Source organism: Nomascus leucogenys, chromosome 8, assembly GCF_006542625.1.
Source record: "Nomascus leucogenys isolate Asia chromosome 8, Asia_NLE_v1, whole genome shotgun sequence".
NCBI classification, from domain to species: Eukaryota; Metazoa; Chordata; class Mammalia; order Primates; family Hylobatidae; genus Nomascus; species Nomascus leucogenys.
Window position 1 is genome coordinate 64,532,229 of NC_044388.1, and position 24,634 is coordinate 64,556,862.

The following is a 24,634-nucleotide window of genomic DNA, read 5'->3' on the forward strand; positions in this document are numbered from 1 at the left end:
TTATCGAGTCTCTCTCTGCTCCATCTTCACATTTCCTTCTTTTCTTGTGTCAGGTTTCTTTCTGCTTCCCTCTTATGAGGATACAGATCATTGCACTTAGAGCCACCTGCATAGCCAAGGACCATCTCATGATCTCAAGATCCTTAATCACATCTGCAAACCCCCTTTTTCTTACCACATCAGGTAACATTCACAGGTTCCAAGGATTAGGATGTAGATATTTTTTGGAGGCCACTTTTCATCCTACCGCAGAGGTGTTCTTATACCAACTCTAGAGCTCCCCTAACCTTTAATTATTAACAGGACAATTATCCAGTGTGTAGACTATTTGGACATTTTGCTTTTCTATTTTGTTATTCTCTGGCCTTTCTGGGCCACATTGTTCTAAGAGTAGAGAGATGAAACTCAGAGTGTCAATTTGACAATTAAATTAATAAAAGGTTGACGAGTAGCTTTTCCTTGCATTGCAGCTCTGACAAATGGTTGATGAGTAGTTTAATTAGTTGACTAAAATGAATGTAATATTACCTGGGATTTGTTTATTCCTTGCTCAGTTTAACTCAGATAATCAAGAATCAATAATAGAGAGAGAGTTGGGAACCCAAAAGGTAGATCAAATAAATCATTCATTTGCTTTTTGTATTTTCTTTAGGCTCTTCTCTTGTTAATTTCACAAATTATAAATTAATGAACCATGCAGAAGTGGACTGTGAAATCTGTCCTTACGGGCAGGAGTCTCAGTTCTGTTTCTCTTTACTCTGGAATTACTCTGGCCAGTCACTGTGGGAAGTTTGAAAAATGAAAAGAATGAATCTATTTATTTCTTTGTATTACACTAGGATTTTTTAAACATAATGGATCTAATGAATTCAGTTTCTCTGTTTAACAAAAACTTCAGAAAAAGTACGCTAAGTGCTTTTGTATTTCTAATAAATATTTAATGCTCTGGTTTTAAATATTTATAAATTAATTCATTCATTTATCTATTTGGCCACTATTTACTCAATGCCAGCTGTGTGTTTGCCACTGTTCTGGTCACTGGGGTACCTTAAAAGTCTGAATGTGCCTTGTAGTACTCTTAAAGCAAAGCTTAAATACTGGGAGAATCTAATTTAATTTATGTGAGTTGGTTTGCACCCCTAAGGTCCTAGGAAGAAGGATGTTAAAGAAATCTAAGTCAACATTGGCCTTGACTCACTCCTTTAGGTATCAGACAGCTCTAGCAATGCTGTGTTGTGGATAGAAGCGCCTCTTTCTGACTCCCACTAGCCTGGCTGCATTGGATAAAAAGCTCTGATATGGTTTGGCTGTGTCCCCGCCCAAATCTCATCTTGAATTGTAGCTCCCATAATCTCCATGTGCCATGCGAGGAACCGCATGGGACGTAATTGAATCACAGGGGCTGGTTTTTCTTGTGCTGTTCTCATGATAGTGAATAAATCTCACAAGATCTGATGGTTTTATAAAGGGCAGTTCCCCTGCACAAGCTCTCTTGCCTGCTGCCATGTAAGACATGCCTTTGTACCTCCTTCACCTTCCACCAGTCCTATGTGAAATGAAGTTCTGATCAACAGTCCTATGTGAAATGAAGATCTGATCAATTAACCAGGTGATTAAATTGATGAAGATAGCCAACCAAAGTTATTCTAACTGGAAAGAAATTTTTTACCACCTTCATGTTCTAATAGATGAATCAAATGAATAGTGATTATTATCACATTAGCAGTATAAATGCCTATGTGATTTAGTGTTAGGAAGACACATGCTTCAGTTTTGCCTAGATATTTTCACTATTCTCTGTACCTCCATCATAACTCCACTTTGTATGCTTATGATTTTTATGATTATAAATAAGTTATTACTCTGATGACAAACATTTCTTTATTAAAACTATTTAGGATGGTTGTATTAGGTTGTATTTTGTCTCTTTATTAAGATGGTTGGCTTTCTGATTTACTTTGGTAAGCACTGAAAACAAGAAATAAATAAATATAACTTAGGAAAAACAGTAGGGCAAGAGATTGAAAGGAAGGTTAGATTTCACCCTCCTGGCACTGAGCATGTGTTCAACCCAGAAAATAGGAATTCTCTCCTTCTATTCAGAATTACTATGTTTTGGCAGGCAAAACTGCCACTAACTCATTGATTTCTTCTCTTCTTGTTAAAAAAAAAAGTGAATATTTCACTTAAGCCTAACTTGTAAGTATCAAGACAAAAATACTAAGACATCACCTTAGTATTTTTTTGAGTTGACATTTGCGCAGCTTAAACATCCTATCTACTTTTTAACCAAGAATTGTGTATTATTGAAATTGGGTGGCTGGGTTTTACCTCTTTGCTCACATGTATTTACGAAAACCATTGAGGGCCAGGCATGATGGTTCACGCCTATAAACCCAACACATTGGGAGCTTGAGACAGGAGGATTACTTGAGCCTAGGAGTTTGAGACCAGCCTGGGCAATAAAGGAACACCCCATCTCTTAAAAAAGCTTTTTTAAAAAATTAGCCAGGCATGGTGGAGCATGCCTATGATCCTAGCTATTTGGGAGGCTGACATGGGAGGATTGCTTGAGCCCAGGAGTTCAAGGCTATAGTGAGCTACTCTCATGCCACTGCACTCCATGTTGGGCAACAGAGAGAAACGCTGTCTCTAAAAAAATAAAAATAAAAATAAAGAAGAGTTGAATACAAATAAGCATTTATTGGGAAACAGTTGTCAGTTTCCAGCCTTTGATCATCTTCCATTCCTCCCCCTGAATATTTCTCGCTTAATGATTGGTCAGGTGACAGCTTTAAGACTTAGCTCAAACCCGTTGGAGCCTGGCTGTCCAGATGACCTGGTGTGGCTGGAAAGGATTTTGCTCTGCATGGATGTGACACTGTGGGATGATGTCAAGGGCTCTGGGGTAGGCTAGAAACAAGTGGAAACTGGATCTGCCTGTCACTAGCTACTTGGCCAGGGCCAAGAGATTTTTCCCTTTCTGAGCTGCCAATTTCTCCACTGTGAACTGCAGACAGTGGTAAGTACAGTGGTCACTGAGTGGGCATAGGGGGCCTGCTGAGAGAACTCATTTAACCTGCTTCAGGCTCAGGGAGTGCCCATTTAGTGGGGCTTCTCTGCATCCTGTTCCTCTGGCCCTTGTCCCAGCCCCCTGCACTCTAACATAAGGAAAATATCAAACTACTGACTCTTGATTCAGGTTGGGCCGCGTCTTTTAACAAAAGCCCTATCTCTAGCAATCCTGTACTTTGTCCTGGTTAGTGCACAAGGATTAATGTACTGCAGGTCTTACCTTTTCCTTTGGACTGTGAATTCTGTAAGGTCACAGAGTTTGACACGCTCATCTTTGTCTTCCCGCCATCTTACCCAACACCTGGGGATGTACAGCTGTTTCATAAGTGTATGTTGAAATGAAATAAAATGAATGTAGTACATGCCAGAAGGTTGTTTCTTTTAAATACGAGTATAGTTGAATCTATGCATTCATGCATGCATCAAATTTATATTGATTACTTCTTGTGTGAAAGGTCTCTAAGCTCTCTCCTCAGCTTCAAATATGTAGAAACCTTCTGTTGAGCTGATGAGGAAAAAGAAACATAAATTTTTTAAATGATCTGTCTAAGGTAATTAAGCTATTAAAATATCTTTCAGTACAAAACACTATTACCTATCTATGTATATGTACCTTTTCACACAGGTTCAGATTCTCTTTTCTACTTAGGTTATGGGGAAAACTCATCAGCTTCAGTTGAGATTTTCATTGCTTTGAAGAAGTCATTCCTAATTTTCATTGTCTTAAAAAATGATAAAAACTTCATTATTTTTATCACATTTTTTGTCACATGCATTTATTGTCCTCTACAGTCTCGCTATGCATCTCTCAACAGCCTTTTGACTCCACCCTGTTTTTGCATTGGTCCCTCTGGGGGAATAGAACAATATGGCCAACACTCGCGTAGCACTTACTGTGTAGGAAGTATTATATCGTAAGCACTTTACACTTAATAACTCATATTTACCTTCTGAGGTAGGTTAAGAAAAGAAAAGGTAGGTAGGTAGTTTTTGCATCTGCAAAGCCCCACTTTGCAGATGAAAAAATTGAGATTAAGTGACTTGCTCAAACCCCACATCTGGTAAACCGCAGAGCTGGAATTTGAACCCAGGCAGTCTGTCATTAGAATCAGTGCCCATGACCACCATGCTGTACAGCCACAGGGTACAATGAAGATGGTGCATTGGACACATTTGAATGCAATCCACGTAGGGTTTGCATATGCTAGTGGGGAAACCCTTTGAATACTACCAGGACTCTGTATCATCTAGTCAATGTGTAACACCAGGAGGGAGTTCACATTTTTGCTACACTGCTGTCCGGTGTAATGTCAGCTCTGTATTCAGGCACAGGAGGAGATATAGTTGTGGATACTCAATAAGTACTTACAAAATATGAAGGATCATTAAACAAGAAAAGCAAGTACTAATAACTTCACCTCTGTGGTTGTAATCAGTAGGCCTCCCTTTCATGAGATAAGGAATTACTTTATAATGTCAATGTTGTTTTTCTATATATCTATGTTGGGCCGTTCTTGCATTGCTATAAAGAAATACCTGAGCTGGGTAACTTATAAGAAAAGAAGTTTAGGCCGGGTGCGGTGGCTCACACCTGTAATCCCAGCACTTTGGGAGGCTGAGATGGGCAGATCACCTGAGGTCCGGAGTTCAAGACCAGCCTGACCAAAATGGAGAAACCCCATCTCTACTAAGTAGTGACACACGCCTGTAATCCCAGCTACTGGGAGGCTGAGGCAGGAGAATCGTTTGAACCCAGGAGGTGGAGGTTGCGGTGAGCCGGGATCACACCATTGCACCCAGCCTGGACAACAAGAGCGAAACTCCGTTTCAAAAGAAAAAATAAAAGAAGTTTGATTGGCTCACGAGTCTGCAGGGTGTACAGGAAGCGTGGCACCAGCATCTGCTTCTAGGGAGGCCTCAGGAAGCTTAAAATCATGGTGAAAGGTAAAGGGTAGCAGGGACTTCACATAGCTAAAGCAAGAGCAAGGAGAAGAGAGCCAGTGGTAGGAGGAGGTGCCACACTTTACAACAACCAGATCTTGCAAGGATTCACTCACTATCAAGAAAACAGCACCAAGCCATGAAGGATCCACCCTGATGACCCAAACACCTCTCACCAGGCCCCACCTCCAACACTGGGGATTACAATTCAACATGAGATTTTGGGGGGACATCCAAATGAGATCAGTATCCTTGAATGCAGCAGAATGTAGTGATACTCTCAAAATGAGTATAAGTGTTTGCTGCCGTACAAAGCATATTACTCATGGCCTCTTTATTTAAACTGATGTGTTGTAATTTAAGTTGGCTGTTGCTATAGTTTGATGTTCAGCCACTTGCAATCTTGGCTAGCTAACATAAACTCAGAAGTTTGATGTCATACAGAGAGTCTTGTTTCCAATATAGTATGTAATATAGTGATTTGGTGTGGGAGTGTCAATTTGATGACTTCAATAACTGTTACCTAAACATATCAAAAAAATACAGTCTGTTTCAGTCTTATAGACTGTTATAAAGCCAAATGAGGTCATGTCTGTAAACTGCTTTCAGCTCTTTGGTGGAAAATACATTATAAACAATGTGTCCTCTTCTTATACATAATAACTTGTTGCTGGGGAAGAGCTCAAAATTACCTTACATGGAATATAAGATATTCATGGAGGTATTTGGAAATCTATGTCAGTCTCCTTTGTACTTATTTTTGGAAATGGCAATTTTTCCCAAATAAGAAATAGAAACTTATATGGGCAAATGTGGACTGTTAGAATAAAGTTTTCGTTTATTAAAAATTATTCCCAAAACTAGACAAACAAGTAAAACCAGATAGGGTGTGTGTGTGTGTAATTTTTATGAGACAAATTTGGTCTATTGATCTTAGGAACTATTCAATCACTATATAATCAGAGAAGAAGACAGCTTGATGCTAGTATCTTTGTATGGTGGTTGTTTCTGAACTATACTGTATTGCTTTCCTATCATGCACATTGATATGTACACTGAGGTTCATTCTGCATTTGCAAAATAACTCATGAGCAAGCCAATGTTCAAGATAACTCAAGTGAAAATAACATCATAAATGTGTAATAACTATCTAACTATATTGGATCCTGGCATGTTAGGTATTGGAAGAGGCCAATCCTGGATGTGCTGGCTCACTAACTGGGATCCTAGGTTGTTTGAGAACCTGGAGGCAATGTCATGAGTAGGCAACATGATCGCTCTGACTGACCCGGCAAGGAGGCACCCAAAGTCCCATCAGAGACTTTGGAGATGCCACAGGCAGGTGTGAGGCTGAGATGGACACCAGATGAGTGACCAAAGGCCTGGCACAAAGGGCCCTGCATGGATTTAGTAGAGCATTCCTCAGCCATTTCAGCTGGCTTCTATGTCTACCTGCTTGGGAAGAAGATTTCCCTCCTTGGCAACTTAACAGGGACTAGACAAACTCTGGCCAGATATTTGGAGCACACAGAAGCAGTTCTACAGATCTGTATTGCAATTATTTGTTTTACACAGATAAATAAAAACTGGGATCAAAACTTTGTTGAAGAGAAATAAGTTATTAATCCCCCCAGGATTTTAAAAATTCATTTCTGAATCAATTTCATTAAAACAGAAATAAGTCTACCTCAATGGGACAGATACGGAGAGTAGGCTGAAATGAATGGAAAACTAGCTTGCAGTGCTGTCTGGTGGGCGTTGATAACAATGAGGTGCTCCTTTTACCAAAGCAGTGAGTCCAGGGCAGGTGAGATGCTCAGAGATCAGGGTAGGGCAGGACTGCAAGGGAAGCCTGGCTAGCAGGAAGGATAATTGTTCATTTTACAGTTTGACCTCCGGTCTAAAGAGTCTGCCTGGGGCTGGCCTTGAAGGAGGTTGCATTGTCCCTGCTTTCTGGCAAAGGTAGACTTTCTTATTTGAATCCTAAAAGCTAAAAGAAAAAGAAGAAAAAGAAATTGTCATTAATAACTGTTGGTGACCTAAAACATTACATGTCACTCAAACTAATATTCTTGTTGAATGTTGTTATTACATGTCACTCAAATTAATATTCCTGTTGAATATTGTTATTTAATTACATTGAAATTATTGACCTGCTTATTATACCAATGAAAGAAAGAAAAATTGGTAAGTGTAAACCTGTCTGTGAAATGGTGCTGCTGACTCAAGGGACTTATCGGTAGAATGACCCCATAAAGTTTTCACCTCAAGTAAGGCAAAGCCATGTAAGGAAAAAATTCAGCCAGACATGGTGGTTCATGCCTGTAATCCCAGCACTTTGGGAGACCAAAGCAAGTGGATTGCTTGAAGCCAGGAGTTCAAGACCAGCCTGGGCAGCATAGTGAGACCCCTTTTAGTTTATTTTGTTGTTGTTGTTGTTAGTGCTTATCTGTGTCTTGTTATATTTTTACCCCAAATACACTATTTGTATTAACTATTTTCAGTTCATAGAATGTGGATGTATTTCCATGGCAGTAAGGTTTTCTGTATAACCCATATAATCATTTCAATGGGTGCATTATATTCTATAATATGACTCTCTCATTGTTTAGCTGATCTTAAATTTTAATCTTTTGATTGAACATCCGGGTTTGCTTTCTCTTCTTGAACAAAATACAGATGGTAATTCCTATGTATATCTTTGTTTTCTTGCTTAGTGAGGGTAGAAACAAGGTCTCTTGTTTACTGCCGCATTCCCAGGAATTAACAAAGCACATAGTAGACATGTAGTATAATAAATATGAACTGAGTGAATTAATGGCCTGGTTATTTCCATAGGATTAGGAGTGGGACTTGATGGTGAGGCAGGCAGCCTGGCGATTGGGGTGGTTGAGCTGCTTGTGGCAGGGACTAGAAGTCATCTAGGTTTGCTGACGCTAGAGATTGCCTGGGAGAGAGGAAGAGGCACAAAACTGGAGTTGACTTCTTCAGATATTCGCTGAATACCTACTGTACACATAAGGGCAGGAAATAAAAATCGCTTCCTCTTTTGCTTTGTTTTTCCAAAGCGGTCAGTTTCCCTCCTGCAGGAAACCAAGGTTTGAGGCCAGTTTCAGGCCAGTGTTCCTTGCCCTGTTCACCCTCTTATGCCAGCAGTAAGTAGAGAAGAATGGCAAAGAGCCTACCAGATTTAAGTCTCTACCACTTACTGGCTCTGTGACCTTGACTTGCCTAACCCCTTGAACCCTGGTCTTATCTCTGCAATATAAGGGTGATAAAAATAGCTAATAATAATAGTTGTTGTACCTTGCAGGGAGTAAGAGATTAATAAGTGTTAGCTATTGCTAGCTAATATTATTATGGATTCAGTAAGCTTCCATAGGTTCCCTTTCATCCTTTTTCATGAGAGAAAGCCACTGTTAGCCCCAGACACACCAATTTACTGACACATGTGTATATGTTAAGTTTTCTAAAACACAATCATTTTATGAATTAGGGACCGTCTGCAGCTACACTGGCTGTACAGTAACACACTCTTTGATTGAGCAGAGAAATTTTTGTTCTTGTTATCCTAGCTTTTAAGCCATGCTTTTTCACCACATAGCTATTAATAAACGACAGTGCCTGGCACCTCGGTGAGAAGAGTCACTATTTACTAACACCCCCAGCCCTACTCCTGCCCTCTTACAGTAGGAGAAAAGGTCTGTATGAGCTCAATGGGAAGCTGTTTCTGAGCTTGGGATTGGGAGAACAAGCTGCAAAATGTCAGTTGTGGGGTTCAGAATTTCAACCTATGTTGCTCTTTCAAAATAGAATAAATTGTTCATTTCTTCTCGGCTGACCACAGGTGACTCAAAGATAACCCTAAAACCTCGAAGGAGAAGGAAGGGAAGTGAGCCCTGATGTGGAATGAGCAGTATTGTATATTACTGAAAGATGTGGAGCTCTGAATATAAAAAGATAGAGAGTTAAGGGCCGGGTGCAGTGGCTCACACCTGTAATCCCAGCACTTTGGGAGGCCGAGGCGGGTGGATTACCTGAGGTCAGAAGTTTGAGACCAGCCTGACCAACACGGTGAAACCTCAACTCTACTAAAAATAAAAATAAAAATTAGCCAGGCGTGGTGGTGCATGCCTGTAATCCCAGCTACTCAGGAGGCTGAGGCAGGAGAATTACTTGAACTCAGGAGGTGAAGGTTGCAGTGAGCCGAGACCATGCCATTGCACTCCAGCCTGGGTGACAGAGCAAGACTCTGTCTCAAAAAAAAAAAAAAAAAAAAAGAGAGAGAGAGAGAGTTAAAAGACAGAGATATGGTTTACTTTAAGAAAAATTCTTGAATTACCCCCCAAAGGTCTTTTTTTTTTTTTTTTAAGATGAAGTTTCGCTCCTGTTGCCCAGGCTGGAGTGCAGTGGCGTGATCTCGGCTCACTGCAACCTCCACTTCCCAGGTTCAAGCAATTCTCCTGCCTTAGCTTCCCGAGTACCTGGGATTACAGGTGTCCATCACCACACCCAGCTAAGTTTTTTTTTTTTTTGTATTTTTAGTAGAGACAGTTTCACCATGTTGGCCAGGCTGGTCCTGAACTCCTGACCTAAGGCGATCCACCTGTCTCAGCCTCCCAAAATGCTGGGATTACAGGTGTGAGCCACCACGACCAGCCCCAAAAGATCTTTAAAATGGCATTTCTTAGAATCCCATCAAGTTCAAAAGTGCAGAGTTGGAAGATGACAGGTATAAGTCTCAGGGACTTACCAACTTGAGCAGGAGCTGCAGGCTCCTGTTGGTAGACAGATCAGGTCGTGTGTTCAACTTGAATCTTGGTGATGGGGCAGGTGACCATTCCTCTCTTAAATTTAAGGAGCCATTGATAAAACAACTGTTAATATGTTAAACACCCACTTTGGAGTCACAGAAGAGACTCCAGGCATCGTCCCACCTAAATCTCTATTAGTCGATTGTAAGAAAAACATGCCGTTATAGGTTGAACATCCCTAATCCAAAAATCTGAAATCCGAAATGCTCCAAAATCTGAAGCTTCGTGAGCACTGACATGACACCACAAGTGGGAAATTCCACACCTGACCTCCTGGGACAGGTTGCAGTCAAAACACAAGCTTCTTTCATATGCAAAATCATGAACGATGTTATATAAAACTACCTTCAGGCTATGTGTATGAGGTGTGTATGAAACATAAATAAATTCTATGTTTAGATTTGGGTCCCAACCCCAAGATATCTCATTATATATGATACAAATATTCCAAAATTTGCAAAAAAATTCAAGGAGATTTCAACTCTTTCCAGCTGTCTTCTTCCATCACCTAGAGCAGAGGTTGCTGTCATCATCAATCACTTCTATTCCAAGTCCCTTCTTGACAAAAGTGTGGGCTGCCAGACCAAAACTGGACTGTCATAAACATATCTATACCAGCCAAGTGAGCGGCTGCATGGATTCTCCAGAAAAACCACCTTGGTCCCAGTGGACTGTGCCCTATGAAACTCTCTTGACCATCCTCAGAGAAAGATGCGTCTCAGTGTAATTTGGCCCTGTACTACTTCCAAAGACCTTCAGATACCAAGCCACAGCACATCAAAGCTGCCATCCAGATATAATGAGGCTGGTATTCTAAAATGTTCAAAAAAAGAAACCCAAATAATCCAGCCCTTGGTATAAACAGGCTTTTATTCTCAAGTCGGGAAGATAAACTGACACATATGCTTCCATTAAAAGGTTGACAAACTACTAAAAATATAGTATATGTACTTAGAACGTTTTGCTTTCATCTGTGAGATCAATATCAACTGGATTTATAATGTTCCACACTTCAGATATTGACGTTGGAATGAGTGAAAAATAACTTTATTAAAACGTTTTTTCATTGTACCCTTAAAAACAAAAACAAAAAGGGGCTGACTCTTCTGCAAATTTTGGATACCGTTTAAGACCTCAGAAAGTCTGGAGTGAACCACAGTTTCCAAAGCCTGCTGGCAGCATCAGCCTAAGAGAGCAAGTGGCATGCACAAGGGACTGAATCAAGACCACAACAAAGTATGGAAGAACTGGGCAGACAGCATCAGGAGTATTGGCAGGAACTTGAAAACCACCAGACTGGTTCCCATTGCAGTGTGCGATAGTCTTTCCTTTACTTACAGCTGTAGTTTGCTGCTCCCTATGAGGAAGGCCCTCCTTCCCCTCTTCTCTCCTTGTCCACCCCCTTTAGGTGTCTCTTACATTGATGGTAAATAATGAAAATCCTTGGCAAGGTATAATCAAGACTGATGACTACACTAAGTATGTGCATTTGTACATCCGAGGGTCAGGGCGATGATGAGGGAAACCAGCCCCTCTATAATCAAAATAACTTGATAACACATATCATATATTATAAATATTTAAAACACAGTTAATAAAAATATTTCTGATATTTTACTCCCTCAAGGGCATAGGCCCTTTGTTCAACAAATACCATGACTCTCTTTCTTCTAAAATGTATAACTGAATCTCTTTTCAGACACGCACCTCACTTTATTACCTTTGGTTTCAAAATGTACATTTGAGGCCGGCGCAGTGGCTCACACCTGTAATCCCAGCACTTTGGGAACTGAGGTGGGTGGATCACTTGAGGTCAGGAGTTCGAGACCAGCCTGGCCAACATGGTGAAACTCCATCTCTACTAAAAATACAAAAATTAGACAGGCATGGGGTGCACATCTGCGGTCTCAGCTACTCGGGAGGCTGAGGCACAAGAATCTCTTGAACTCAGGAGGTGGAGGTTACAATGAGCCAAGATGACACAAATGCATTCCAGCCTGGGCGATAGAGCGAGACTCCATCTCAAAAAAAAAAAAAAAAGTATGTTTGAATCTGGTCTCGAAATATGTACTAGAGTTTGTATTGTATGTTTATTAACTTTTGAGTCCAAGGATTATTTTCTTTGTAGACTGCAAAGCAATTTCCAGAAAGGTGGTGAGGAGGAGGGCTTAGGTTGTACTCAAAATAGAACACTCGTAAAAAATGGTATGTTATGAATTCAGAGGGAGCTGTCACCAGGCTGGTGGATGTCCAACTCATTTCTTCCTGATTGTAGATATTTTTTTTTTTTAGGGAATGGCAAAAGCCATATTAGAAAGAAATTCACTACTAGCAGGAGTGTGTGCTAACATAGATCTTCAGAAGATTTAAAAAGCTTACTTAACGCCTTCATAAATCCAAAGCACGGAAGTATGAACAAAAGTTTTATGAAGAGCTGCTGATTCCAGCTACCGTTCTTTTTTCAAGTCTCTTATGTTAACAAGCTACCTGTGTTGTTCCATTTACATTACAAATTAGAAGAAAGTTAATATGAGACAGACCCTTGCTTGCTTAAATGGCAAGAGTAAGGGCAAGGGCAAAACCAGTTGATGAGTTAAGTTGTTTATTATTGCCTGCGTTTACTCATTCAATCATTCATTTATTCAACACTGAAAGATTACCTTTTGTTGGGCCAGACCTCAGGCCCAGTGCCATATAAATAAAGCTTCGTGGGGTGAGATAAGGAAAAATTAAAATAAGTACTATATGACAAGCAAAATAATGGAAGGAGATGTAAGAGAAGTACAGAGAAAAGATGGCTTAATTCTACTTGGGAGAAGTTACTCAAAGGAGATCAGCTGGTATTAAAGAATGAAGATGTTTTTCACTGGGTTTTAGAGGGAAGGAAGGACGATTCTAGGCAGAGACAAGAGCAAGCCCAAGTGCACAGAGACATGATTCAGCATGGCAAATTTATGAAATTTCAACTGTCACTGGAGCACAGTTTGCAAGGCAGAAAGCAGTAATAGATGAGGCTAAAATTTCAGATAATATCCAAATGGAAGTCAAAGTTATTTTTGAAGCAATGGAAGCTGTGGAAGGGTTTCAAGTAGGGTATGCTCTGGTCAGATTTTCATTTAGAGGGATCAGTCTGGTGACAATCTTGGGGTTGGATGAGAAGGAGAAGCAGCAGAGAGTTAATCAGCAATAATCCTTGTGAGAGAGGGTGGGGCCCAAGCTAAGGCTGGGGCAGTGGGGATGGGGAGAATATGTATTCAGTAAAAATTTGGGGGTAGCATCAGCAGGTTTCTAGCAGTAAATGGATGGTACCATAGGTAAAGGCAGAAAGTTGGGGTACCTGCAGCAGTCTCAGTTGCTGGCTTATATTCATTATCGTAGGCCAGACTAGTGCTTCTCACAGTTGTAGGGAGCTTTTACTTTCAATTTGTGATCACAGTCACTGCCCATGAGTAGTATGTCACTTGTGCCATATGCAACTCACTACAGGAGTTCATCAGTACCCAACCCAGTTATACCCTGCTCAACTAGATGAATCCACTCATGACACTTAGGTATAATGGTAGTATCAAATTATTATAAAAGCTTCTTAATCCTTACTCTTAAATTACTATGCTTCTCTTGTTGTGTACTAGTAATAAATTGTTCGTGAATCAGCACCAATTCATGAAATACACTTTGAGTAGCTAGATTATGATTTAAAAATCCACTTAAAATCGTCCCCAAATCTCAATGGCTTAACACAAGGGAAGTCTGTTCCTCACTCACTGTTCACTTAGCTGTCAGCATCTGGTTGATAAGTGGTTCTTCTCCACATGGTGACTCAGAGACCCAGGCTCCTTGCACATTCTGGTCCACCATCCTCTAGGGCCTTCTCTCAGACTAGACTCATTAGCCAAAAAAGAAAACAACATGGAGGAGAAACATCCACTTCTTAAAAACTGTGGCCCAGAATGGCTCATATCACTTCCACTCACACTCTGTGGGTTAGAACTCAGTTGCATGGCCGTACCTAATTGCAAAGGAGACTGGGAAAGGTAGTCCAGTATTATACCCAGGACGAAGAGGAAGTGAATTGGGGGGGTTGGGAGACAGTCTACAGACTCTGACGTGAATATTCTAGATGATACTCAGAATGACGCTGCTAACAAACCACATAATGCCTTCCAGAAAATATGTTCAGCATGGGGTGTGGTGAAGCCAAAGACAGACTCCTCAGAGGAGCTCAAGTCTTCCCCACAGTCCTGAGCTTCAACCTATCTCACAGCTTTGTTTGGATTAGGGACAGTTCAGATACAAGCGAAGGCACATCTATGGCTTCTGCGCAAGGCATACGTGCACGGTTAATTAAATATGCAAGGGGTGCCACATGCATATGCATGGACACTCAGAGGTTGTTTATTACCTTTGATTTCAAAATATATGTTTGAGGCTGGCATATTGTGAATGGACTGGTTCACACTGTGCAGGAATAGATGCCCTTTAAGCCCAAATATTTACAATCTTCATATCTCTACATATGGCTTTTATCTAGGCTTCATTTGGCAGTCTTGCGAGTCAAAAGCATAACTTTTGGGGTGGGTCAAGTTGATTGTTCTTACAAGACAGACTAGGGGCTTGGGGAGAGAAACAAGACCATTTGCAGCAAAGGCTGAGCCTCTAAAACATTCAATGTGGATTTAGACTTATTTGTTCCCCACTTATTCACTGACTAAATAGCCTCTTGGTTCATTAGTTTTAAGTGCTACAGCTAAATCATTCACATTTCACAGAAAATATCATGAGTATGATTTAAAATGTCACCCAAATAAATGTAAAAATATCACCACCACTCTCTGAGTCCTCTTTATTGCTTTCCCCAATTCAACTACTAGTTTACTACCTTTCCACTTTCTCTGCAATTCCCTGAAAAATGGAATTGAGGCAAACATTTTTAAGGATCATCGGGTTAAATTCCATACACTTAAGGAAAAGGTTGCCACCCTCTTCAGAAAACACCTCCTGTGCCACTATGTGATAAGGCATCAAATATTTTAATACAATTGCTAAGAAGACAGTTGTCTTGGTCCTGGCACAGTGGCTCATGCCTGTAATCCCAGGATCTTGGGAGGCTGAGGTGGGTGCATCACTTGAGCTCAGGAGCTCGAGACCTGCCTGGGCAAAAAAGTGAAACCCCATCTCTACAAAAAAATACAAAACAATTAGCCAGACATGGTGGTGCATGCCTGAAATCCCAGCAACTCAGGAGGCTAATGTGGGAGGATGGCTTAAGCCCGGGAGGCAGAGGTTGCAGTGAACCAAGATTGTGCCACTGCACTCCAGCCTGGGCGAAAGAGCCAGACCCTGTCTCAAAACAAACAAACAACAAAAAAAAAAAAAAAAAAAAAAGAAGAAGAAGACAGTAGTCTTTTGCGGAGGTGTGCAGTTGGAATCCCTATCTGAGCTTCTCCATCTTTGAGCTCTGTGACCTGGGAAAGTGACTGAATCTGAGCCTGGGCTTCCTCTTCTGTGAGATTTGGGCAACCCCACAGGGTTGTTATCTTCAGTCACATGTGACACCAGAGCCAGGCATGTAGCACACACTCAGTGAATGGTGGGTCTACTATTGTGGTGGTGGTTTGTGCCCATCAGAGAGACTTTAGAGGCCAAACTCCAGTCTTCAATCAGTAAGCATCACAGGGATCCACCATTGTCCACTGTCTCCCAGCCTCTATTCTGGGAATGACAGGGAGGAAGCAGAGCATGGTTACTGCCTTGCTGCATGGCAGGGTGTATCCATTTGCTGGGGATGCAATAGCAAAGCACCACAAACTGGGTGGCTTAAAACAACAGAAACAGTCTCTCACAGTCCTGGGGGCAAGAAGTCTGAAATGAAGCTGTTGGCAGGGTTGGTTCCTACTAGGGATTGTGAGGGAGAATCCGCTTCCTTCTCACCCACCTTCTGGGGGTTGCTGGCAGTCCATGGCATTCATTGGTAGGTATGTAGCTGCATCACCCCAATCTCTGCATCTGTCTTCACATGGTCTTCTTCCTTGTGCATGACTGTGTCTGCTTTCTCTTCTTTTAAGAACATCTGTCATTGAATTCAATCTCATACTCTAATCTGTTGTGAATTGATATGGTTTGGCTGTGTCCCCACCCAAATCTCATGTTGAGCTATAGTTCCCATAATCCCCATGTGTTGTGGGAGAGGCCCAGTGGGAGGTGATTGGATCACGGGGGCAGTTACCTCCATGCTGTATTCATGATAGTGTGTGAGTTCTCATGAGATCTAATGGTTTTATTTGGGGCTTTCCCCCACTTAGCTCTGCACTTCTCCTTGCTGCTGTCATGTGAAGAGGGACATGTTTGTTTCCCCTTCTGCAGTGATTGTAAGTTTCCTGAGGCTTCCCCAGCCATGCAGAACTGAGTCAATTAAAACTCTTTCCTTTATAAATTACCCAGTCTCAGGTATGCTTTGTTAGTAGCATGAGAATGGACTAATACATGAATTCATCTTAACCTGATTACATCTGCAAAGACTTTCCAAATAAGGTCACACTCATGGGTCTGGGAGTTAGGACTTCAACATATCTTTGGGGACCATCATTCAAACCATAACACAAAGCACAGCAAAGAAGCAGCCATTCTTTCTCTTTGTGGTGTCTGATTTCCACAGTGCCGTGGAATCCCTTTCACCCATTGCCTTGGCAAAGGTGTAGCAGGGACAAGAAAGCATTTCCCAGAGAGAATCTAAGGTCAGTTAACCTACACTAAGCGTCACTTGGGCCACTTCCCCATTGAAATCAGAGCAGTGCCTGGAAGCATCTTGGATGAAAGCTCATTTCCCTGTTTTTTCCTTGACAAGTTTCAGAGAAGAACCTAGTGTTGTCCACGGCTGTCTCCATATCTTCTTCCCTTTGTGCTCTGTCTCACCTCCTGCATTGAGGGATAGTGGCAGGGACATAGAAATTTTTCTCCAAGAAATATACTCTCTACTTCCAACACTGCCTCATGCAGCTAGCAAGAAGTTCTAGGACTCAATTATATGTGATCTTTCTTGAAACCTGTTTAACTATCTGCATAAATAATCTGACTTGAGATCAGAATGGGTAAGAGTTGGTGGTGGTCATCAACACTCCGAGGTTAGTACACATTGCCACAATTCAATTCCTACATTTTCTTTTTGGTCGTTAGACTTGCCTATGTGGAAAGAAAGACATACATGACATGAAACATATAAAATTATTTGCATGCATGAATAAAACGTCATTTAAAAGCAATCCAATTGCTTTAATAAAGTTTTTTGATTCTGAATTGTGAGCACATTGTGAGCAATTGTGAGGGCCTGGGATAAAGAACAAGTGCTTGCAGCAGCTGTTTAAATTTTGTCAGGATCAGCAATGACCCCAAAGCCTGTGGCAATTACCCTCACTGACAAGTTGTCTTAAAAGATATGAAAATAAGGGGCTCACCTTCCCAAATTCATCTTAGATGCCCATTTTCATTGTTGTTAACATGATGGTTTCTTACAGATAATCAAAGGGAAGTAGGCCATGGTGTCTGCATTACTGACTTGTTGAACTATTACTGGTTTATTCAGCCTTTCTTTGTAATTATGAGGTGAGAATAAAAGGTGATAAAGCACCGGTTTTTCCGGAAACAGGAATGCACTTATATTTCCCATTCGTATCTTACTGGGCTCTTTAAAATTGTTCAGATCCCTCAAGAGGGGCCACATTCACACAAAAATGTTTGGACCAAATGAAGACATAAACAATGCACTTTCTCTAATCGTTGAACCCAGTTAGACAACATCTGATGTAAAGCACAAGAATGAAGTCAGGCTGCAGAGGATTAAAGCTGCCAGGCAACACAGCTGCAGGTCAAGCTCGCTTCAAAGGTCAGACTCAAAGACCAACAAAAGACCAACAGGTGTGTAAAGTCTGGTAGGTTAAAGGTCTTGCTTGCCGTAGATATAGCATGGGGGAACAAGAGAGCCAAAGGTTTTGTTGAGACTTGCTAACTACAACAATAAGAGTTAAAAGTTGAGTTTGGATGTTGCTATACTTAGCTTATTCAAAGAAGTGTCTTACTTAGTTTTCTCTACCACTCAGAGATTTTTAAGATAATAATAATAAGGCTATTATCTTAAAAGGCAGGTACCAACATGGATTCCAAGCAAAAAGAAATTATATCAGTGGAAAATATAGCAATTTTAACTTACCTTAGATTGTTAGATATATTCTATTTTTATGCCAATATGAAATGCCCAAAGGAAGAATATGAAATCCATGCTATTTTAGTTATACGGGAAGCTAGTCTATTGCTGCTGTTATTGTTTTTGTATGATAAAACTTATAAGAAAATGAAACTATGATTTTTATAAGAACAAATAATAAAACATCTAGAAGCACAAAATATTTCCCCTTTAAAAAATATTATTTGAAAGTAAAAAACTGGAACTGTTGTCTTTAAACTGAGTTGTTTCCTTGTTTGGTCTGATATATTACTGAAATTTACAGCTTTATCCTAAGGTGGAATTGACTAAAATTTAGTATGTAGAGAAAGTATAAAGATCTTTAAATAAACATTTAACATCTAGGCACAACCACGCATGGTGGCTCACGCCTATAATCTCAGCACTTTGGGAGGCCAAGCCAGGTGGATCACTTGAGGTCAGGAGTTAGAGACCAGCCTGGCCAACATGGAGAAACCCCGTCTCTACTAAAAATACAAAAATTAGCAGGGCATGGTGGTGTGTGCCTGCAATCTCAGCTACACAGGAGGCTGAGGCAGGAGAATCACTTGAACCCAGGAGGTGGAGGTTGCAGTGAGCCGAGATGGTGCCACTGCAGTCCAGCCTGGGTGACAGGGCAAGACTCCATCTCTAAATAAATAAATAAATAAAACCTAGGCACTGAGAAGTTTACCAAAATATATATATTTGTTGTAACAAATATATATATATATATATATATAGATAGATAGATAGATAGATAGATAGATAGTTAAGTGGTAGCTAATGAGGGGGAAGCCTTCTAAGGTGAGTTTTAGCTACGTTAATTCATCATTGACTTCCACCTAACATGTGATATATAAGGATGAATTCTTTCCATTTATTTTATTCACCAAGAGAATGCTTTCCACTGTGGGACTGAATGGGTGGCAGAGTATCTTTCTTTGGCAGCCATAAAATGCCAAATAATACTTGTGGTAAAAGTATCCAGATCACAGAGGCATACTGCATGGTCATTTCCATTTTTCTTTTCTGTTTTGTAAATGGAAAATAACAGACTTGATGGTCCATGATTCCGCTGACCTCCACCCCACAGATGTTCTGCCAGATGTCTGGGAAAGTGCATGATAAACTACTTGCTACCCAGGGGATGGCATCATTCTGATGTTCGGTGTTTTCCTTTGCTTTTGGCCCTGGGTCTCTGGAGCTTGGGCCAAGGGATCTGATCCCAGCATGATCCTATTTCAACCCCTGGATGCTGGGAGTGTCCCAGCTAGAGGTTTTGTGAATTACCATACCAGATGGTGAGGGTCACGGTTCTCCAACTGGGGCTGAGTTTTATTGCTGCTAAATTAAAAACAGTGATTGACACAATAGGAGCTAACAAGAGATTTTCCCCTTCATTCTGGCCACTGTTAATTCTAGCATCTGTAGACATTAATTTCCTTAAATTCATTAGAATCTTTGGTTATGCAGGGCGGCAAGGGGGACGGTGGGGTGGGGGGGCAGCAACAATGATAGAATTTTGTTGACTTCTTTGAGTCCTGGTAAGAAAACCCAGTAAGAACCCACTCTTATTGTGCCCTGAAAACTGATTAGGTATCATGCTCCCTAAAGAAACAAGACTCTTCATGCTAATTTCTGTCTTACTGCTTCCTCAGGTTAAGAACATTGGGTTAATGAAGTATCGTATGACGGCAATCATTTGCTGGAAAAGTACCAGCCTGATTTGGTGGAGGTAGGAGGTGTGAGGGCGGGAACAGGGGGTTGAGCCCAACATGATGCCAGAGGTTTATTTATGAACCACTTAGACTGTACCTGTCTAATTAAAGACAGATTTTCTCATTTTGGGGGTAGAGCCAGGAGTAGGTATACCTTCTGCTATGCTGCTAAAGTTATGCTCAGAGTGGGCTTGTAATCATGAGGTACAAGTGAAACACAGTAAACTTAAATGCCACTTTCCATTAGATTGCTAGCAAAAAATGACTAGAGATTCTGTATTTCACTGCTCCTGGGGGAGTACTGAGCATGCAAAAGGTTGGGGGCATATCCACAAAGCCTGCAGGCAGATCTAGGGGACAAGCTGCACTACCACAAATCTGGGCGGGTACCTCTCAGCAGCAACTCCAGCTGGGCAACTGTGTTGTCACCTCAGTCAGCCCTGGAGAGACGGCCACCATGTTCTATTTTTGATGTCACGTGTCATTGAGAATCCCCAAGCACGAGCAATCCCCCAGTTTTTTCAAAATACATAGCTACGCACCAAAAACGTTCTTCAGGTTTTAATGTATTACTTGCAACTAAATTCAAACTGCTGCCCTAAATTCGAGTTGGATGGGCCAGTGTGATATTTTAGGCTCACCAGCTGGCTCAGGGTAGTCTGCAGACCAAAGGAAGGCAGGCTTGTTTCAAAGCAGCATTATTTGAGAAAAAATACAGATCCCAAAAGTGCTAAGATTCTCATAGAGTTAATATCCAAAGTTTCCAGAGTTTCAATGGACATTCTAAGATTCCTGGGTTTTGAAACCAAATGAGGGTATACTTTCCCTAGCTGTTCATTCTTGAGTACAACCTAAAAATGGCATCATACAGCCAAGCCTCGCCCACTTCAGCCTAAGAGGCATAAAATCACTTCCTGATCAAACCTGTATTAATTCAGAAGCTTCTAGATTATTGAATATCAAGCTTGTCCAACCCACGGCCCACAGGCCACATGCTGCTAAGGGTGGTTTTGAATGTGGCCAAACACAAATTCGTAAACTTTCTTAAAACATTATGGATGTTTTTTGCAATTTTTTTTTTTTTTAGCTCATCAGCTATTGTTAGTGTTGCTGTGTTTTACGTGTGGCCCAAGACAATTCTTCTTCCAATGTGGACCAGGGAAGTAAAAAGGCTGGACACGCCTGCTGTATTTATATATATATATATAAAAAATATATATATAAATTATATTTTATATATATTATATATATATAGTGGGTGCTTAATGCCTGTATCCCTTCTCTGGAGACTGAAGGAAGCAGTAGGATAACCTGGAGAGAATTCTAGGAGTAGCAGATATGGGTTCTTCCACTGGCCCAGAACTTGTCATGTGATCTTAGGCAAATTCCTTAAAATCTCTGGGCCTACTTTCCAAGATTGCACAGTGAAAAATTACATCTGGGTCTCTTAAGAACTGACTCATCTCTAAAACTCTAGGAATATCTCATCGTACTACAGCCCAGAAAAATTGTTTAGCATTCATTTTCGAATCCTATATCTAGAAACATACTTGAGGCCCCTTTATGTGTTGAGTCAATATTTGCCTAGGAGAAGTTCCACAGTAATATTTTAGAGGGATAGTGACTTATCTGGAAATGTAGAACTCTTAAGTGTTTCATCACATTGCTGTTGTCTTTCACGATACTGTTTCTTCTTCTTACTTTGACTCTTGAACATTAAAATGTTGTTAAAGATTGTGTCAGCCATGAGGCCACATTGTGAAGCAGAGTTGAGTTTGCCTGCATGAGAATGGGTTAGTGTCACCCCTCTAAAGTGGGTTGTTTTAATCTCTCCACAATTTACAAATAAATTTTGTATTTTACCTAAGCTAGTAGAAAGTAACCATTTTTAACCAGTAATGGGAGACGAAAGTATACGCATGTATGTTTATGCACATATGCAAATATGTATGTATATATAAAGGCCATGCTAATTATCATCACAAGTTAAAATACCATATTCCACCTCAATAATGCTTTAAAAATATTAGGCAAAACATAATATTTATTTAAAAAAAGCTTTAATGGGAAAAAGTTCTAAAACCACAAGATATATTCAAGACTTTACATACTTTTCTTAAATCTCTCCTACCTATCTCTTTTCAGACTTCAGTAAACCAGCTCCTTTTTTTTTTTTTTTTTTTTTGTGTTTGAGACAGAGTTTTGCTCTTGTTGCCCAGTCTGGACGGAGTGCAATGGCACGATCTCGGCTCACTGCAACCTCCACCTCCCGGGTTCAGGCAGTTCTCCTGCCTCAGACTCCTGAGTAGCTGGGATTACAGGCATGCGCCATCAAGCGCGGAAAATTTTGTATTTTGTTTTTTAGTAGACATGGGGTTTCTCCGTGTTGGCCAGGTTGGTCTCGAACTCCCAACCTCAGGTGATCCATCTGCCTCGGCCTCCCAAAGTGCTGGGATTATAGATGTGAGCCACCGCGCCCAGCCGTAAGCCAGCTTTTCTTTTACTGGCCTTATAACTTGAAAAATGATTTTGGCTGAAGTTTTCCGGGAGCTTCTGTCCTGAGAAGTTGCCGTACAGCCTCAATATCATGATGACAGTCTCGCATTGAAGAAGACTGCTCTAAGCAAGTCTCGATTCAGAGAATTAGGGATTCTCCTTCCCCAATTCCATACAACACCAGATGTTTTTCAGGGGGGTGGGGGGGTGTGTGTGTGTGTGCGTGCGTGCGTTTTCCGTCTCTTGTTTTAGCTTAACCAAACAAAAGCAGCAATGCCAACTATTTACTTACCATTCCAACATACCTAAGTATGGTACAATAAAAATATTTTAACGTGTTTTATCACAGTAGCTCTAATACCAATCTTCAAGTTATATTCAGCATCGGCCACAAGTCACATTTGTTTTTGATATAGGTTGAATTTACTCATGTGCCTATGAAATGGAATCATTTTTAGCATTTATAGGGTATCATTTACCTGCTGTACAAGTATTTTTGCAGCTTTTTGTATGTGCCAGCTAGTTTTCTGAGCACTGGGTATTCAAAAAGCAAAACCAAAACCAAATATAAATATATTGTGCTAAAGGTTGTCACAAGTCAGTTGTGCAGTAGAAGTAACCCGACTCCCTGAGGCTCACTTTGCAAGTGCTGAAATTGTCACACAGTTCCCCGTTATGTCTGAACCAATCCCAGTCCTTGTGACTAGGGCAGCTGGTCAAATCATATATTCACTGCTATACAGTATTAGAAATGCATCTGTCTTTGGTAAAGACTAGCCTATCATTCTTGTGCCATTGGATATCACCCCCATGCTTGTTGTCCTGAACAGTGTCCTAATGGAACAGCAAGACTGTGCCCTTCCCCTTCTGACAGATGTCATCCAAACAAATAAAGAAGTTGCCTTCGAAGACCTGGATGTGGCCATTCTCTTGGGCTCTGTGCCAAGAGAGGAAAGATTTACTGAAAATGTAAAAATCTTCAAATGGCAGGGTGCAGCCTTGGAGAAATATGACAAGAAGTTCATTAAGGTTATTGTTATGGGAAACGCAGCCAATATCAACTGCCTGACTGCCTCTAAGTTGGCTCCATCCATCTTCAATGAGAACTTCAGTTGCTTGACTTGTTTGGATCATAACCAAACTCAAGTTCAAATTACTCTTAAACTTGGTGTGACTGCTGACAATGTAAAGATTATTACATATCTGGGGAAACCATTCCTTGAGTCAGTATCCAGATGTCAACCAAGCCAAGGTGAAATTGCAAGGAAAGGAAGTTGTTTATGAAGCTCTGAAACATGACAGCTGGCCCCAGGGAGAATTCATGGCTGTGCGGCAACATGGTGCTGCTGTCATCAAGGCTCAAAAACCATCCAGGGCAATGTCCACTACAAAAGCCATCTCCAACCACCTCAGAGACATCTGGCTTGGAACCCCATAGGGAGAGTCTGTGTCCACTGGGGTTATCTCTGATAGTCACTCCTATGGTAATTCCCAGTCATCGTTCTACTCATTCTCTGTTGTATTCAAGAAGACCTGGAAATTTGTTGAAGCTCTCTCCATTAATGATTCCTCATGTAAGAAGATGGATCTTACTGCAAAGGAACTGGCAGGGAAGAAAAAGAAACTGCTTTAGAATTGCTTTCCTCTGTCTGACTATAAATCATTTTGATGTTGCTAAATGCCCTAAAGCTGAAGAATCTAAATGCCGTCTTTGACACTAGTACTAAATAATAATACTGCTATGTGTAAATTACTGGTGAAAAACAACGTTTTGAAGATTATGTGCTTCTCACTACAGACTTGTGAGTGACACTTTATTATCACGCCGTTAATCCTGCATTCTAAATAAAAATATATATTCAAATAAAAAACAATAAAGGCAGTCACAGGTTCCACTCTCTCTGATAGACACTCATTCCATCTAGATTTTGCTTCTTCTCATTTCCTTCAGAAATGGATCCTAAAATGTATAGAATCCAAGCAATGTGTGAGGTTCTATCCACATCTTCCTACCAGGACAAGCTACTTTAAAAATATGCAAACAGTGTTTGTGTGTGCATAAGTAAGATCAAAATTTATCACCATGATTCCAATGTGCAAAAAAAATGAAAGATTTTCTTTAATTGACCTTATCTTGCTCTTGTTTTCTAAAATGCTTTATTTTTGTCAACTGAAAAGTAACAAATTTTTTTAACACACTGTGCAGAGTTAACATGGCAGACCTGAGATTGCTATCTTTAGAAAGCCCTGCTTGCGAGGTTGGCCCTTGGCTGGTGTCCAGGAATTTGGACTTGGGGAGGGTTCCCACCATTCCCAGAACTGATAAGAAGGATTCACTGTGCCTAAACTGTACAAACAATATGGTTTCTGCC

At 40.7% G+C, this 24,634-nt stretch overlaps 1 pseudogene; it reads left to right on the plus strand.

Moving 5' to 3' along the window:
- The first annotated feature begins 22,937 nt into the window (after positions 1–22,937).
- On the plus strand, positions 22,938–23,977 carry LOC100603762 (annotated as a pseudogene).
- The last annotated feature ends 657 nt before the right edge of the window (positions 23,978–24,634 follow it).